The sequence below is a fragment of the Bombina bombina genome, chromosome 9 (assembly GCF_027579735.1).
Source record: "Bombina bombina isolate aBomBom1 chromosome 9, aBomBom1.pri, whole genome shotgun sequence".
NCBI classification, from domain to species: domain Eukaryota; kingdom Metazoa; phylum Chordata; class Amphibia; order Anura; family Bombinatoridae; genus Bombina; species Bombina bombina.
The window spans coordinates 205,146,557-205,164,941 of record NC_069507.1 but is presented as its reverse complement, the minus strand read 5'-3'; positions in this window follow the sequence as shown (position 1 = coordinate 205,164,941).

Genomic DNA, 18,385 nt, shown 5'->3' with positions numbered 1-18,385 from the left:
TCATGTATACCTGTTTGCACTTGGTCTTACCATGATGTGGTTACAGTGGATATATCTGATTCACACCACACCTCAAACAGACCAACTTGGAAGTTCCCTACCTATCTATGGGAAGAGCCAGGCTTTCCCGATGCCTTAACAGACACTACCAACAAATTCATTAGACTCAATCAATCTTAATGGCCAGACTTCTTACCAGACAGTATGGGTGGCATTAACGGCTTATTTAAGAGGTTTTTGTATATCTAAAACTGCAAAACTCAAGAAAGAGAGAGGTGGACCCCTTGGCTTACTAGCCTCTGATCTTAGATTAAAAGAAAAGCTAAATAGGCAGAACCCATCTGAGACCCTTATGGGAGAAATTGTCATTTTGAGGGGAAAAATAAGGGAAAGAGAATTAGAGAGGCTTAAATCCAACCTATTGAGATTTAAACAGTTAATGTATTACAAAGGTAATAAAGCTAATGAACTTTTGGCCAGGAAATTGAAAGCTAGAACTGCTCATTCCAGTATCCACGGTATAGAAATAAATGGACAGAAAATCTTAGCCCCAAAGGCTATAGGGAATGCCTTCATAGACTATTATGAAAAGCTTTACAACCTCCAAATATTTGAAGACATAAACTCTACCCCTCTTGAGAAAGTGGAGGAGTTTTTAGAGACCTTACAGCTCCCCAAGTTACAGGCAGAGCACCAAAAATCTCTGCTAGATCCCTTTGCATGCTCAGAGATTTATCGTGCCATTAAACAAGTAAAATCCAATATGGCCCCTGGAGCATTCTTCAAAACACTCAGACCCCATATAGTCCCACTCCTACAAGGAGTCTATGAAGAAATAAGTGAGTCAGGCAAATTTCCTAAAGAATTCCTTGAGACCTCCATAATAACAATTCCAAAGCCTAATAAAGATGCCTGGCAATGCGGAAATTATAGACCCATATCTTCAATTAATATAGACGTAAAAATATACTCTAAACTACTTGCCAATAGAATTGTTCATTTACTACCGAAAATTATTCACAGGGACCAAGTAGGTTTTACCTTTGGCCATCAGGGATCTGATAACACTTGTAAGCTTCTTCAGGTCTTTACAGAAGCAGCTAAACAGGAGATCCCCATGGCAGCCCTGTCACTTGACGCTGAAAAGGCTTTTGACAGGGTGCGATGGGGATATCTATGGAAGGTCTTACAGGCCTTCGGATTCCCTCCACCCTTTATTAAATCTATTCAGGCTCTCTATTAATTTCCATTTGCTAGGGTCAAGGGAGTAGGATTTCAGTTTAGAGAATTTGGCATCAGTAATGGGACTAGACAAGGCTGTCCCCTATCACCATTGATCTTTGCTCTGGTCATGGAACCCCTGGCACAAGCAGTCAGACTAGCCCCCTCTGTCGGAGGTTGTACATTTAGAGGCCATGTGGAAAAAAATGCACTTTTTGCAAATGATGTAACTAAGGGAACTAAGCTTATATAAAGTTAATTTTCTTAAAACAGAAGCTTTGGCGATTAATATCTGTGAAGATACACTAATCAATCTCAGACAGACATATAAAGTTAAATGGAAAACGGACATGATTAGACATTTAGGGGTGTTACTGGGACCAGATTTACCTTAAGTGATACAGGAAAACTTTGATCCACTACTACTAGAAATTAGAAAATTACTAAATAGATGGGAATACAAGGAAATTTCCTGGATGTGTCGTATTGCGACCCTTAAAATGGCAATTCTGCCAAAAATACTATATTTTTCAGATGTATTCCCTATTCTATACCCAAAGCATACCTGTAACAATTTTATTTGCTCTTTCTAAGATATGTCTAGAGACATAAGATGCAGAGAATTGCCAATAAAATCGTCCATACAATTTGGGAGGAATAGCTTTCCCAAATATATTCCTATACCATGATTAGCAGACACTGCAGCTTGGGGCATTAATGTAGAGACACCAGGCTGGTATCAACTTGAGACAGCCCTACTTCCTCAGGGTTTAACTCTATGAACCTGATATGGATTCCTAAGCATAGATTAGCTGACGTACTTATATCTAAAGATATTATTCTGGACAACTGTCGAGTATGGCATCTACTTAGACATCATAAAGAGATTGCACCGCACCCATCTCTAATTCATGACTTGAGAGGGCTTTTGGAAGGGCTACCAAATATACATGACCAAGACTGGTTTAACTGGAATTTAACAGTTGTAGGTGACCTATACCAGCAAGACAGACTACTTACCTCCCAACAAATAGTAGACCAGGTAAATGGGGCTCCTATATAGTTGCTCTTTGAGAGCTATAGGGTTGTCAGTATGTGCACAGCTTGGGGATTTCCTAAGACACATCCACAAACTAGTAGTAACTTGGAAAAGAGATAAAAGGCTGGGGGAAGACTGATTAAACCAGTGACATCAAACCACACAAGTATACTTCAAGACTATTGTGACACAATGCCATGGCAGATAAAAGAGAACTTAGCATGAAGATTTCAGTAAAAGAACTAGAGAAAGCCATTATGAAAATTAAAAAAGCCATACATTGTATATCCTACTTAGAGACATACTTTTAAGTATTACTGAAGTGGTACATGACCCCCACTAAATTAGCTAAAATACACCCTGAGCATTCTACCCAATGCTGGAGACAATGTGGGAACGAGGGTTCATATATTCATATCTGGTGGTCGTGTCCAAAAATTACCCCTATGGGGGGACACATTTTTCAACTATGCACAGACCTGGGGTCTCGGTTGCCCCCTCTCCTACGGCAGCGCCCCTTACATGTGGGAGCAGATACCATCCCAAACCCCCAAAAACTATTGCGGTTGGCTATAGTAACTGCAGGCAAGATATGTATCGCTCAAAGTTGGAAACAACTCTAAGCCCCCACCATAACCACGATTTCTCAAATAATAGACTATCTAGCAAAAATGGGAAAAAGGCTTCCTTAATGCGACAGACCACATGACAACATATTGGAGTATATGGGATCTATGGATAAATTGAAAGTGGCACTTAGTAGCCTAAACAATTAACAAATAATTAGACAGACACAGTTATGTAACCCCAATCACAACCAACATGCTCCCCTAATCCCTACTACCTCCAAATACCCCCTTTTCTTTTTTTTCTCTTCCTCTTTGATCTTTATCTCTTTATTCCTTTCCCTTCTCCTCTTACCCCCTTCTTAGGGGAATATCCATTCAATAAAAGATTAAACCAAAGTAATACAAATTATAATCTGGGTATGATAGCTCTAAATTGATTGTGAATATGTTAATATGGATATGACACTAAATGTTTGAATTCTACAAGTAGTTAGGTTTGGATCAGTTCATGGACAATTACTTGTGTCATCTTATTCATCTATGGACTACCTAAGAGATGACAGTTGAGAACATGGCCTCTAGTTATCAACGTGTCTACTTACCTGCCATCGCCGGCCCCAATACGCCCGCCTAAGCTTGCCTCACATCGCCGCCGTGGACTTGAATACGTTTGCCAAAGTTATCAATAAAGCTGTCCAAAAGCCGCGCACCAAGTACGGGGCGATGAGCAGCGGACTGTGATAGTTATCACTCATCCGATCTCGCTGCTCTTCGGCTTTTCCCAGCTTTATTGATAAGCTGTCACTAAGCACCCACACTAAACTACACTGTTCTACCCCCTATACCGGCACCCCGGAGCCCCCCGCAACTAAATAAAGTTATTAACCCCTAAACCACCGCTCCTAGACCCCGCTGCAACTATAATAAATGTATTAACCCCTAAACCGCCTCTCCCGGAGTCCACCGCCACCTACATTATACCTAGTAACCCCTATCCTGCTCCCCTTATACCGCGGCCACCTATAATAAATTTATTAACCCCTATCCTGCCGATCCCGGACCCCGCCACAACTAAATAAATTGTTTAACCCCTAATCCGCCGCTCCTGGACCTCGCCGCAACCTATATTAAACTTATTAACCCCTAATCTGCCCCCCTACACCGTCGCCAGCTATATTAAACTTATTAACCCCTAATCTGCCCCCCCCTACACCATCACCACCTATAATAAATTTATTAACCCCTATCCTGCCCCCCCCCTACACCGCCGCCACTATAATAAAATTATTAACCCCTAAACCTAAGTCTAGCCCTAACACCCCCCTAAATTAAATATTAATTAAATACATCTAAATATTATAACTCTTATAAACTAAATGAATCCTATTTAAAACTAAATACTTACCTTTAAAATAAACCCTAATATAGCTACAATATAAATAATAATTATATTGTAGCTATCTTAGGAATTATTTTCATTTTACAGGCAAATTTCAATTTATTTTAACTAGGTACAATAGCTATTAAATAGTTATTAACTATTTAATAGCTACCTAGTTAAAATAAAGAGAAATTTACCTGTAAAATAAAAACTAACCTAAGTTACAATTACACCTAACACTACACTATCATTAACTAAATTATTCCTATTGAAGACGCCGCCTGGATGATGACTTCAATCGGATGGAAGACTTCTTCAGCGCCCCTTGGATGATGACCTCAATCGGATGGAAGACTTCTTCAGCGCCCCTTGGATGATTACTTCAATTGGATGGAAGACTTCTTCAGCGCCCTTTGGATGATGACTTCAATCGGATGGAAGACTTCTTCAGCGTCCCTTGGATGATGACTTCGGCCGCTGCGGATGTCCTCTTCTGTTCCATAGGTGGTCGGCTGGCTGAAGACGGCTAAAGGTAGGATGATCTTCAGGGGGGTAGTGTTAGATTTATTTAAGGGGGGTTTGGGTTAGAGTAGGGGTATGTGGGTGGTGGGTTTTAATGTTGGGGGGGTTGTATTTTTATTTTACAGGAAAAAGAGCTGATTTCTTTGGGGTATGCCCCGCAAAAGGCCGTTTTAAGGGCTGGTAATGTAATAGAGCTGTTAACTTTTTAATGTAGAATAGGGAAGGGCATTTTTTTATTTTGGGGGGCTTTGTTATTTTATTAGGTGGCTTAGATTAGGTGTAAGTAGCTTAAAATGTTTAATATTTTTGAAATGTTTGTAACTTATTTTTTTTATTTTTTGTAACTTATTTTTTTTTATTTTTTGTAATTTAGTTAGTTTATTTAATTGTATTTAATTGTAGTTATTTGTAGGTAATTTATTTAATTAATTTAATGATAGTGTAGTGTTAGGTTTAATTGTAACTTAGGTTAGGATTTATTTTACAGGTAATTTTGTATTTCTTTTAGCTAGGTAGTTATTAAATAGTTCATAACTATTTAATAACTATTCTAACTAGCTAAAATAAATACAAAGTTACCTGTAAAATAAATATAAATCCTAAAATAGCTACAATGTAATTATTAATTACATTGTAGCTATCTTAGGGTTTATTTTACAGGTAAGTATTTAGTTTTAAATAGGAATAATTTAGTTCCTTATATTATCAAATTTGCTTAATTATCTTGTTCTCCTTTGTAGAAGGAACAGCATTGCACTATTGGCAGCTAGCTGAACACATCTAATTAGCCAATCACAAGAGACAAATGTGTGCAGGCACCAATCAGGAGCTAGCTCCCACTAGTGTGGGATATGTACATATTCTTCTTCAACAAAGAATACCAAGAGAAAGTAGCACATTTGAAAATAGAAGTGAATTCAAAAGTGTCTTAAAATGACACGCTCTATCTGAATAATGCAGGTTTAATTTTGACTTTCCTATCCCTTTAATATCAATATAGTGTAGTATGTAAGATTACCATTAATATAATGCAGTATATAAAATTACTTTCATCAATATAGTGTAGTATATAGGATTCGTATCAATATTGTGCAGTATATAAGATTACTATCAATATGATGTAGTATATAAGATTACTATAAATATGATGTAGTATATAAGATTACTATAAATATGATGTAGTATATAAGATTACTAACAATATGATGTAGTATATAAGATTACTATAAATATGATGTAGTATATAAGATTACTATCAATATGATGTAGTATATAAGATTATTATCAATATGATGTAGTAAATAAGATTACTATCAATATGATGTAGTATATAAGATTACTATCAATAAGATAACTATTAATATAGGACTAGATTACGAGTGGAGCACTAGTTTAACATGCGCCCATTAAATAACCAGCCATTACAAGCGGCTGGTTAATGCTTCCGCAAGCTCACGGTTTCATTTTGCAATTTTCACAAATAACCAGAGAAAAGAAATGTGCCCCAATTGCCCCCAGAATAAAGAGGACAGTACTGTACAAATAAAAAAATGAGAATCTTTATTAAAAAAAAAGCTGCACAAAGCAGTTATAAGGGGTTAAAGTGAGGGGATGTGTGGTGGGAAAAAACAGCACTGAAAGTGCCTTTACATTGATGCCTATGGGCTACTGTGTTTTCACAATAAATATATATGTATAGGCTTATACACAAAACAAAGATTTCACCGCATCTCCAGTTCTGTACAAATCACAGGTTCATCAGATATGATAAAAAGTAGAAAATCCTTTATTGAAGTCGATGTTTAAAAACAAAGAAGTCATAAAAACAATGGAATCCCAAATGCAGGTTAGGACAGATGGCCAAATGCTTATATACATACAGTATATATTTTTATTTTTCTGCCCAACACTGCGCAAATTGCGCCCTGCGCTGCGCTAGATTAGTAAATTGTCTCTCCTTAAAACAGCTTCTCCATCTGTCCCAGCTTATTGTGAGAGAAAGACTCCTGTATTTTAATACCTTCAGGCTGATTTATATGACAGAAATGCTGGTGCAGGTTGCTGTGTGAAATAGTGACCTGTCCATCTTAAAGGGACATTTTAGTAAAAAAAATCACATACTCTTATCCATTAGCGCATATGATTTTAGCAACTTCGGGTGGCTGCTGCTGCAGATTGGCCCACTGGTTGTGTCTGCTCGGTACCAGCAGTTCTCTGCGGCTCCCAAGTGGCAATGTGACTATGGCGTTATTCACTATCCTTTAGAAAAACATATAAAATCATTTATTTTTAAAAATCCACATAAACTATAATGGTGGGTTTCTGTCTTGCAATGTAAGTGTGTCTTCTTCACATCCAGAATCTCATGGCCAAATAAACAGTCCTAGTGCTGACATTTACCTTTCTAAAATGATTTGGGGGTCCTCATGTGCTGATGAGACTTCTTAAATAATCTCACAGAGCTTTAGATCAATGGGTCCCATAAACTTACAAATTTGTTATAACAAATTAGAGCATGCCATTTCTTAAGTTAAAGGGACATTAAAGGGACAGTCTACGCTAGAGTTTTTTATTGTTTTAAAAGATAGATTATTCCTTTATTTTATTTACCATTCTCCAGTTTTGCACAACCATCATTGTTTATTTATTATCTATTAACTTGCATTTAGTACTGTGTTGTGCTAAATCTTAAATAACTCAACGGGCGGGAACACAATGTTTTCTATATGGCCCACATGAACTAGCAGTCTCCTGTTGTGAAAAGCAAATAAAAAAGCATGTAATATGAAGCTGTCTTTAGTGGCTTAGAAACAGGAAGAAATATAGAGGTTTAAATGTTATAAAGTATATTAATATAACAATGTTGGTTGTGCAAAACTGGGGAATGGGTAGTAAAGGAGTTATCTATCTTTTTAAACAATAACAATTTTTGTGTAGACTGTCCCTATAAACTCAAAATTTTGTTGCCATAAAATGTTTAATTATGCAAAATTTTAAACAAAATTCACTTTCATTATTATTTTTTCCTGCTTTACCTATATATAAACTATGAGAAGTTGGGAGCGCTATACAAATAAACAATAATAATAATAATAATAGGCTAAAGAGCATTCAGTTCAAGGAACCCCTACATGCTGCACAGTGATTGGTTGATATGTGCAAGAATTCATTTAAATATCTCTCTAATTGGCCATAGTAAAAGAAGCAAAGTAAACAGCATTCAAGATGCTTTTCAGGGAGTGTGTACCAAGAGTGCAAAACAATACATATATCTCTAACCAAATAACAATTTTCATTGCTTTTAAAACATTTATTTTGTGTGCAGGTCTGCTATTATGCATTTAATACTTTCTAATGCATATATAAAGAGTTGGCTTTAGTTTTCCATTAAAGCTATCTAAAACTATCAAGAAGTAGATGCATGTGCACAACTTGTCTGACCATTGGCTAATAAGGACAACACTCCTAGTTCTATTGCTGGAGAGTCATGCCACACACAAGCATAACATCTAAATATTTTTTTTATATGGCACAGGAAAATAAAGAAAGAAAATGCTAATATGTTTTTAAATGCACCAAAGAAAACAGTAATTTATTTTTTAAATATTCTCAGCTTTAATGGACGTGGGAAAAACAAAGGTAAGATTAGTGGAAGACATTTGTTTCATTTTATTATAATACAATTTAAAGGGACATTTGGGACATTCATTTTTTTTTCTTCAAAATACACTTTTTCTACCATGCATATAAAAATGTTAAGTTAAAAGCACACTGTGCTCAAAGATTCTCTGTCTATCCATATCAATAAGCAACATTTACACTTGGCAACATTTTTTGCTGGAAAAGAAAAAAAAACAGCTTCCAATTGTATTAAAGGGACACTCAGGTTTTATTAAATTTTCATGATTCAGATACAGCATGTCATTTTAAACAACTTTCCCATTTACTTCCATTAAAAAAAATGTGCACAGTCTTTTATATTTACACTTTTTTTGAGTCACCAGCTCCTACTGAGCATGTGCAAGAACTCAGACTATACGTATATGCATTTATGATTGGCTGATTGCTATCACATGGTACAGGGGGAGTGGAAATATACATAACTTTAAAATGTGTTAGAAAAGAATCTACTACTCATTTGAAATTCAGAGTAAATGCTATTGTATTGTCTTGTTATCTTGCATTTGTTGATTATGCAAATCTGCTGTGTTTACTGGTCCTTTAAAACTAGTATAATTTCATAATGTTTGCTTCCTTGACAATGCTAATTGACTTATAGGCATTTCCTACTAATGCTCATTAGCAAGAGATATGTATCAGCCAATAAGCATTAACAGAAAATACCTATCAGCCAATAAGCTTTAGTAGGAGGTGCCTATCTATCAATGAGCTTTAGTAGAAATTACAAAATTGATATATTTGTATTACTTTAAATGTCTGAGTACACTATCCCTTTAAAGTTATTTAATTTGATATGAGACTAGCAGGAAACTCCTGTTTGTGCATAACTCATGCTCCAGTGTCAACTGCTCATTGGTTGCCTGAAGTTCTATAGCTTGTCATACTATTGCTATGTAACGGTATCTGCAGTGCCAATGGAACGTGTATGTCAAATGTCCTAAAGTGATTGGATCGTTGTTTGAAGGCAGTTTCACAAAGAGGCATTAGTGCACTTCTTTGTGTCTCTGCCAGTAGCGGAATGTTCTAGCAACATCGCCAAGTGCAGTGAGAGTTAGCGTAATGTTTCCCCAACAATTTACATGTTCCAAACTCTTTAGTTCCAAAGCAATTATTAAACTTATTAATAAATAATAATAAAACTATTTGATCTCTGGCATTATGGGTTTACTGTGTATGTGTTTATGGTGTGTTATTTGTATGAATTATGCTGTAAAATTGTTTGTTTTATACTTTAACTAACTGGATGTTTTTAGAAACAAGATTAACAATACAGAATATTGATATGTTGTAGAAAGGAAAGAGAAAGCGCACATCCGATTCAAGGTAGGAGTACTTTATTCAGGAGCAAAACACGCTAGTAATGAACTTACTAGAGATAAGTTAAAAAACAGCAGTGTACAATATAAAATACAGCTTCACCAGAACCGAAGGCAGCGGGAGATCCAGGGCGTCCAATTGAAAATCTTCAAACGATACCCGGCAAAGAAAGTGATCTTTACACCAATCGGATGCGGCCTTGGGCCACCTAACGTCTGTGTCTACGGATCCTCTGAACAGCCACAATACCTCTACGCATTTCGCCGGCGACACCCCGGCTTTTTTTAAGAGTAGAAGAAAGTGGTCACGGCTTTTACCATTTATTATAGTGAGCTTTATAAAGTTTGCACTCTTCTGGTTTTTAAAATGGATTAGATTTCTAAAATTGAAGCTATAGAATAGCTGCAGATGCACCAGACTATACGTTCTCTCTGTACAGAACAGGTTTACTTGTGAGATGACATTTGGTACAGTGTGAAGGTTATCTTGCAAATAAACCTGTTCTGTATATTGAGAATGTACTGTCTGGTGAGAAGTTTCAAATTTAGAAAAAAAATAACCGATTTACAAAGTGCAAACTCTATAAAGCTCACTACTGTAAATGGGAAAAGACATTTTTTTCTGCTAGATAGCAATACCCTGCACTGGATATCTTGTTTCTAAAAACAAAAACATGCCCACAAAAATAACACAATTTTATCATTGTAATGACCACAACGTACCCTGTACCTTGCTGGTCCTTAAAGGGACATTAAACACTGAATACATGCTAGATAGAATGATGCATTCAAAGAAAAGATTAGTCCATGACTAACATGTAGATGTATTTTTTAAAGTTTCAATAGTTGTTTAAAAAGTGACAAAATAAGTGTAAAGTTTTAGTGTCTATAAAACACTGGGAGCTGCCATGTTGTAACTTGTGTTACCTTCTCTGCTGTGGCCAATTAGGGACAGTTATACATAGGTCACTAGAGTGTGCAGCCAATGGTTGTGCTGGATTTAACAGTGTTCTGCACTTCCATTTCTAACAGGAACTGAAAAGCTCACAATTTCAGAATGGAATTACAGGCAAAGAGGACAAAATAAATAATGAAAGTATATTGCAGAGTTGTTTTATTATATACAATTTATCATTTTATATTACCATCTCAAAGTGTTTAATGTCCCTTTAAGGTTTTTTGGCCCCTAATAGAGCGGGTCTCACCGCCAGCGGTAAGACCATGATATTACAACCATCCTGCCTCCTGTTATAGCGCTGTGCTATCAAAAACCCAAGGGGTCAAAACACAAAATAAATAATTTCACAGGATAATGCATATCAGTAACACACCATATACACATGCCTATTATACCCATAATGACCCAGATTAAATAGACTTATCATTGAAGGGATATGAAAGCCCAAATTAAACTTGCAAGATTCAGATAGAGCATGTCATTGTAAGACACTATAGGTATTCTGTGGACATTCCATAGGCATAACGTGTACAACAATAAGGAAACTTTGCAGGTATATTCAAATATTCTAAAAAGTACACTCAAGCTTAGGTAAACAATTTTACACATACATGTCTCTCCACTCTTTCATTGGCTACAAGAGCCTTTTTAGAAAATATCTGTCATTTACTGTGAAAATTAGTTGGCATATAGATTATTTGATATATGTCAAAATATAATCCATATTTAGATTTATGATACACATATTATATGTTAAGTAAACGTCTTTTGAAAATATGCTACTTCCAGGCTGCTGAGATTCACATTCATTAGCGATGTCTTTGGAATGTTCTATGATAGCAAGGCCTAAACTTCCATATGGGAACAACATTGCCACTCAAAAGCCACTTTTTACCGTGAAAACAGGGTGTCTCGCTGTGGGGCTTATACTGCATTTCCGTATGTTATGTGCACAATTAAATTCATATTTTGAAAATCTTACAAATCAAATAATTGAACCAATCTCTTAAAAATATGCAGGAAAAAATTATAGTGTTAAGCTGCTTCAACAATAGTAACAACATTCTTCACAAATATTGTATTTTATCAAAAACATTACATTTGTATGTAAATTACACAGGAATAAATCTTATTAAATATGCACAGCAGAAACATTAATTTAAGTATACTGGATGCACCAAAAACAAAGAGATATTGGTACTTATAAGTAGAAAATACAAAGCGTAATTGGGGGAGTTCATAAAATGGGCTGAACAAGGGTGTTCCAGTGTCGTACATGACATTTTTTCTCTAATGCCAGCGTAATTCTGTAACAATTTCCGCACGGATCTCACAGTTTTTTCTTGCAAACTAAAAGGTGGTAAGCTTTGCTAAAAACACTCACAATACTAATAATCCGAATAGTATAACACATGCATACAAAAATATAGGTGATTGTAGGCTGTTATTTGCAGAAAGCAGCGTAATGTGATTTATATTGGCTGCAAGATTTACTTTTTAAAGTGCGCCCCCTGTTCACTGCTAACTTTGCTCTAAGGTGCAAAGTTTCTCTTTCCAGTGAGCTCAATTACTTAAAGGGACACTGAACCCAAATTTTTTTCTTTTGTGATTCAGATAGAGCATGCAATTTTAAGCAACTTTCTAATTTACTCCTATTATCACTTTTTCTTTGTTCTCTTGATATCTTTATTTGAAAAAAGAATGCATCTAAGCTTTTTTTGGTTCAGAACTCTGGACAGCCGATTTTTTATTGGTGGATAAATGTATCCACCAATCAGCAAGAACAACCCAGGTTGTTCACCAAAAATGGGCCGGCATCTAAATTTACATTCTTGCATTTCAAATAAAGATAACAAGAGAATGAAGAAAATTTGATAATAGGAGTAAATTAGAAAGTTGCTTAAAATTCCATGCTCTATCTGAATAACGAAAGAAAAAATTTGGGTTTAGTGTCCCTTTAATAGGAGACATTTTGCCACTCGCAGGGACTGTTCCTTTTTTATGATAATTCCACCAGGGCAGCCCCTGAGGGTCGGTGGGAAAAACCATGTCTGATCTGTTGAAGTTTAGATCATTGGACCCCAGTAGTTGGACACCGATCCTTTGATCATTGGACCCTGGCTGAGAAGGATGACACTTGCACTTATTTGATGGATTGGCCAAACCTCTGTAGGAAGCAAGAAGAAAAGTTTGTTACAGCTCAACAAAATTGTACTACAGTATAAAATATACTAATTTTAATGCAACAAGGGCATTTGTATCTGTTGCTTTGAAGCATACAATAATTTTTACAACATTGTGTACTAGAAATATGTATATACAGCTTGCATAAACTATAGATAGGTTTACATATTATACATACGTAGGTGCAATACAAGGAGTTGCTCTGTTTTACAGTGGAGGATTTTGGACACTTTTTAGAATGATATATAGCAGTAAGCATTAGAGTCTATGTACCAGTTGCTGTGGTCCTGGGTGAGAAAATGGTTGTAAAATGTGTCTGGTTAATACAGATTTGTTAATCAGTTAAAATGACTTTTTATGTGTTAAGAAATGCTAGTTGACTTTATTTTCTTCTTATAACAATGTAATCACTTGTCTGAAAATTCTGACATTACATCTATCTTGCAATCTTAAATAATGATATAATGTATTCCTTTGTGTTTTATGTTTCATTAAATTGGCACAAATGCTTACTATTAAAATGCTGTCAATGTAAAGAACACATTGTATCTGTCTAATCTATGTATCTATCTTATTTAAAAGATGCAGAGAGACAGACAGATAGAGAGATAGATAGATAGATAGATAGATAGATAGATAGATAGATAGATAGAGGAACCATTCTATCTATCTATCTCTTATCTATGTATAAATCTATCTATATATCTTATCATCTATATATATATATATATATATATATTGTATATAATTATATCTATCTATCTATCTATCTATCTATCTATATATATATATATATATATATCCATCTATCGCCTTAGTTAATGAAAGAGTTAAAACAAGTGAAAACTAATCATGTCAGCGCGTATATCCTTCCAATATTTTACTCAATATTTTACCATAATTGTTTCAAAATATCCCCTAAGGTTTAACTGTTTCTAAATCTATATTGGAAAAACTTTCTGCTTCTTTCCACAATTTACTCCAATTTTCTGCCAACATTAATTATGTCTTAATTTGGTGAAGCGTTGGGCTTACAGAGAACAAGGAAACTTACAATATGATCCATTTCCCATATGTGAGTAGAAAATGACTGCTTTGTTTAAGATGTTAAAATGTCTTCACTAAAGGATGTTTTGAATAATTTCATTTTGTAAAACTTGGAATTGTTTTCATAATAGAGAGAAATTGGATTCCCTTTTCACATTGACATATCCCATATAACGCACAAGAGAAAAGGTTTTAAACTTATGTCAGTTGTATTCATTTCAAAATAAGAATATTTAAATAAGTTATTAAAAAGCAGAATATTTGAGTATTTCCAATAACTTTTTATTGTCAAAAGTGTTGTTCATTAACCATTTGTCCCCAAAATAAGTGGGAATAAAGTACTCTATGCGTTATAAACACTAAATAATGTATATAAAAAGTAAACTTGCTCTTTAAGAACATAAGATATAAATAATATTACTGTTGCTCCCAAATGTGATAATAAAGCATTTTGAAGCATAGTAAGTTAAAACATTTTGAGTTTTCTGATTTATATAGCATATTGATTTACTGCCAAACTAGGTTTAAGAAAGATAGATAGCTAGCTAGATAGATAGATAGATAGATAGATAGACTATAGACAGGCAGATAGCTAGATAGATATATAGATAGATAGACTATAGACAGACAGGCAGATAGATAGACTATAGACAAACAGACAGGCAGATAGATAGATAGATAGATAGATAGGCAGATAGACAGACAGATAGATAGATATATAGATAATTAGACACACAGGCAGACAGACAGATAAATAGATAGATAGATAGCTAGATAGATAGATAGATAATTAGACATACAGGCAGGAAGACAGACAGACAGACAGACAGACAGACAGACAGACAGACTGATAGATAGATAGATAGATAGATAGATAGATAGATAATAGATACATAGATAGATAGACAGACAGGCAGGTAGGCAGACAGAGAGATGAGATTTTTCTCATGCATCAAGGTTACAATATTGAATATTAATATCATCATTCATACAACCTTTTTAAAGATTGATGGTAAATTACAATAGCTAGATCATCAAATGTATAGATCTGTGATATTAAAAGAATGGCTTATAAAGAGAAAAACTCTGGTTTATTTGCCCTAGTGTGGACCACTTCTTGCAGTGCTGCATAACCCACTAAACTGTATATGATCAACCTAATTCTTCCCCACTGTTCCTAGTCCCAATTAACTCACTGACGAGAATTTTCTAAATCCAGACTTATTGACACAGGTTCAGTTAGCAAATGTGTAACTCAAGTCAGTTCTCTAGTGACGTGTGTATTAGTTGTGTGTGTGTATGAATGTGAGTTTGTGTGTGTGTATTAGTTGTGTGTATGTAGTTTGTGTGTGTGTATTAGTTGTGTGTGTGTATGAATGTGAGTTTGTGTGTGTGCATTAGTTATGTGTGTGTATGAATGTGAGTTTTATGTGTGCGTAATAGTTGTGTGTGTGTGTGTATGAATGTAAGTTTATGTGTGTGTATTAGTTGTGTGTGTGTGTATGAATGTGAGTTTGTGTGTGTGTATTAGTTGTGTGTGTGTATGAATGTGAGTCTGTGTGTGTGCATTAGTTATGTGTGTGAATGAATGTGAGTTTTATGTGTGCGTAATAGTTGTGTGTGTGTGTGTGTATGAATGTAAGTTTATGTGTGTGTATTAGTTGTGTGTGTGTGTATGAATGTGAGTTTGTGTGTGTGTATTAGCTGTGTGTGTGTATGAATGTGAGTCTGTGTGTGTGCATTAGTTATGTGTGTGTATGAATGTGAGTTTTATGTGTGCGTAATAGTTGTGTGTGTGTGTGTATGAATGTAAGTTTATGTGTGTGTATTAGTTGTGTGTGTGTGTATGAATGTGAGTTTGTGTGTGTGTATTAGTTGTGTGTGTGTAGTTTGTGTGTGTGTATTAGTTGTGTGTGTGTATGAATGTGAGTTTGTGTGTGTGTGTGTATTAGTTGTGTGTGTGTATGAATGTGAGTTTGTGTGTGTGCATTAGTTGTGTGTGTGTAGTTTGTGAGTGTGTATTAGTTGTGTGTGTATGAATGTAAGTTTGTGTGTGAGTATTAGTTGTGTGTGTATGAATGTGAGTTTGTGTGTGTGCATTAGTTGTGTGTGTGTATGAATGTGAGTTTGTGTGTGCGTAATAGTTGTGTGTGTGTATGAATGTAAGTTTGTGTGTGTATGAATGTGTGTTTGTTGTGTGTATTAGTTGTGTGTGTATTAGTTGTGTGTGTGTATGAATGTGAGTTTGTGTGTGTGTATTAGTTGTGTGTGTGTATGAATGAGAGATACGCAGACAGATGAAAAGACAGCCCAAAGAGAGAGAGAAAGAGAGAGAGAGAGAGAGAAAGATACACAGACAGACAAAAAGACAGCCCAAAGAGAGAGAGAGAGAGAGAGATACACAGACAGACATAAAGACAGCCCAAAGAGAGAGAGAGAGAGATACACAGACAGACAAAAAGACAGCCCAAAGAGAGGGAGAGAGATACACAGACAGACAAAAAGACAGTCCAAAGTGAGAGAGATACACAGACAAAAAGACAGCCCAAAGAGAGAGAGATACACAGACAGACAAAAAGACAGTCCAAAGTGAGAGAGAAACACAGACAAAAAGACAGTCCAAAGAGAGAGAGATACACAGACAGACAAAAAGACAGCCCAAAGAAAGAGACACACACAGACAGACACAAAGACAGCCCAAAGAGAGAGAGTGATACACAGACAGATAAAAAGACAGCCCAAAGAAAGAGAGAGAGATACACAGACAGACAAAAAGACAGTCCAAAGTGAGAGAGAGAGATACACAGACAAAAAGACAGCCCAAAGAGAGAGAGAGAGAGAGAGAGAGAGAGAGAGATACGCAGACAGACAAAAAGGTAGCCCAAAGAGAGAGAGAGAGATACACAGACAGACAAAAAGGCAGCCCAAAGAGAGAGAGATACACAGACAGACACAAAGACAGCCCAAAGAGAGAGAGAGATACACAGACAGATAAAAAGACAGCCCAAAGAAAGAGAGAGAGATACACAGACAAAAAGACAGCCTAAAGTGAGAGAGATACACAGTCAAAAAGACAGCCCAAAGAGAGAGAGAGAGAGAGAGAGAGAGAGAGAGAGAGGTAAACAGACAGTCAAAAAGACAGCCCAAAGAGAGAGAGAGAGAGAGAGAGAGAGAGAGGTAAACAGACAGACAAAAAGACAACCCAAAGAGAGAGAGAGATACACAGACAGACAAAAAGACAGGAGAGAGAGAGAGATACACAGACAGACAAAAAGACAGGAGAGAGAGATACACAGACATAAAAAAGACAGGAGAGAGAGAGGTACACAGACAGACAAAAAGACAGGATAAAGAAAGAGAGAGAGAGAGAGAGATAGACAGACAAAAAGACAGGAGAGAGAGAGAGAGAGAGAGAGAGAGAGAGAGAGAGAGACATCTAGCCCACACAATGCAGCACAGGCTCATTTCTACCTAGTGTCATGTAAGGGAGGATATTAAAAGGACAGTGAACCTAAAAAATGTTCTTTCATGATTCAGATAGAGCATGCAATTTTAAGCAACTTTCTAATGTACTCCTATTATCATTTTTTCTATTTTCTCTTACTATCTTTATTTGAAATAGAAGGCATCTAAGCTATTTGTTTGGTTCAGACCCTGTAAAGCACTTGTTAATTGGAGGATGAATGTATCCACCAATCAGCAAGAACAACCCAGGTTGTTCACCAAAAATAGGCCGGCATCTAAACTTACATTTTTGCATTTCAAAAAAAGATACCAAGAGAATGGGGAAAATGTGATAATAGGAGTAAATTAGAAAGTTGCTTAAAATTGCATGCTCTATCTGAATCATGAAAGAAAAAAATTGGGTCCAGTGTCCCTTTAAGCACAGACAGCATCAACCTTAGTTAAAATATCATTAAGAATGTACAAGTTAGAAAAAGTTCAGTGTATTCATTAACCTCCTTTCTCTTTTGCTACCAAACATTAAATACTACTTGATTATTTGATTTTCAGTGAATGTAACAGTTAGTGCTAATTTTAATAGACCACAAAAAGGACTGTAAATATATTATAAATATATTACATACAGTATCTGGCAGCCAGTGAGTTAAAGGGACAGTCTACTCCAGAATTGTTATTGTTTAAAAAGATAGATAATCCCTTTATTATCCATTCCCTAGTTTTTTATATTTAACAAGGTTATATTAATATACTTTTTATCTCTGTGATTACCTTGTATCTAAGCCTCTGTAACTCCATAGGAGTGAGCACAATGCTATCTGTATGGCACACATGGGCTAGCACTGTCTAACTGTAAAAAAAAACGTGTAAATTAGCATATGAGCCTAACAAGGCAAATTTGATGATAAAGGTAAATTGGAAAGTTGTTGAATATTGCATGCCCTATCTGAATCATGAAAGTTTGATTTTGACTCCACTGTCCCTTTAAAATCACTAATAATATTT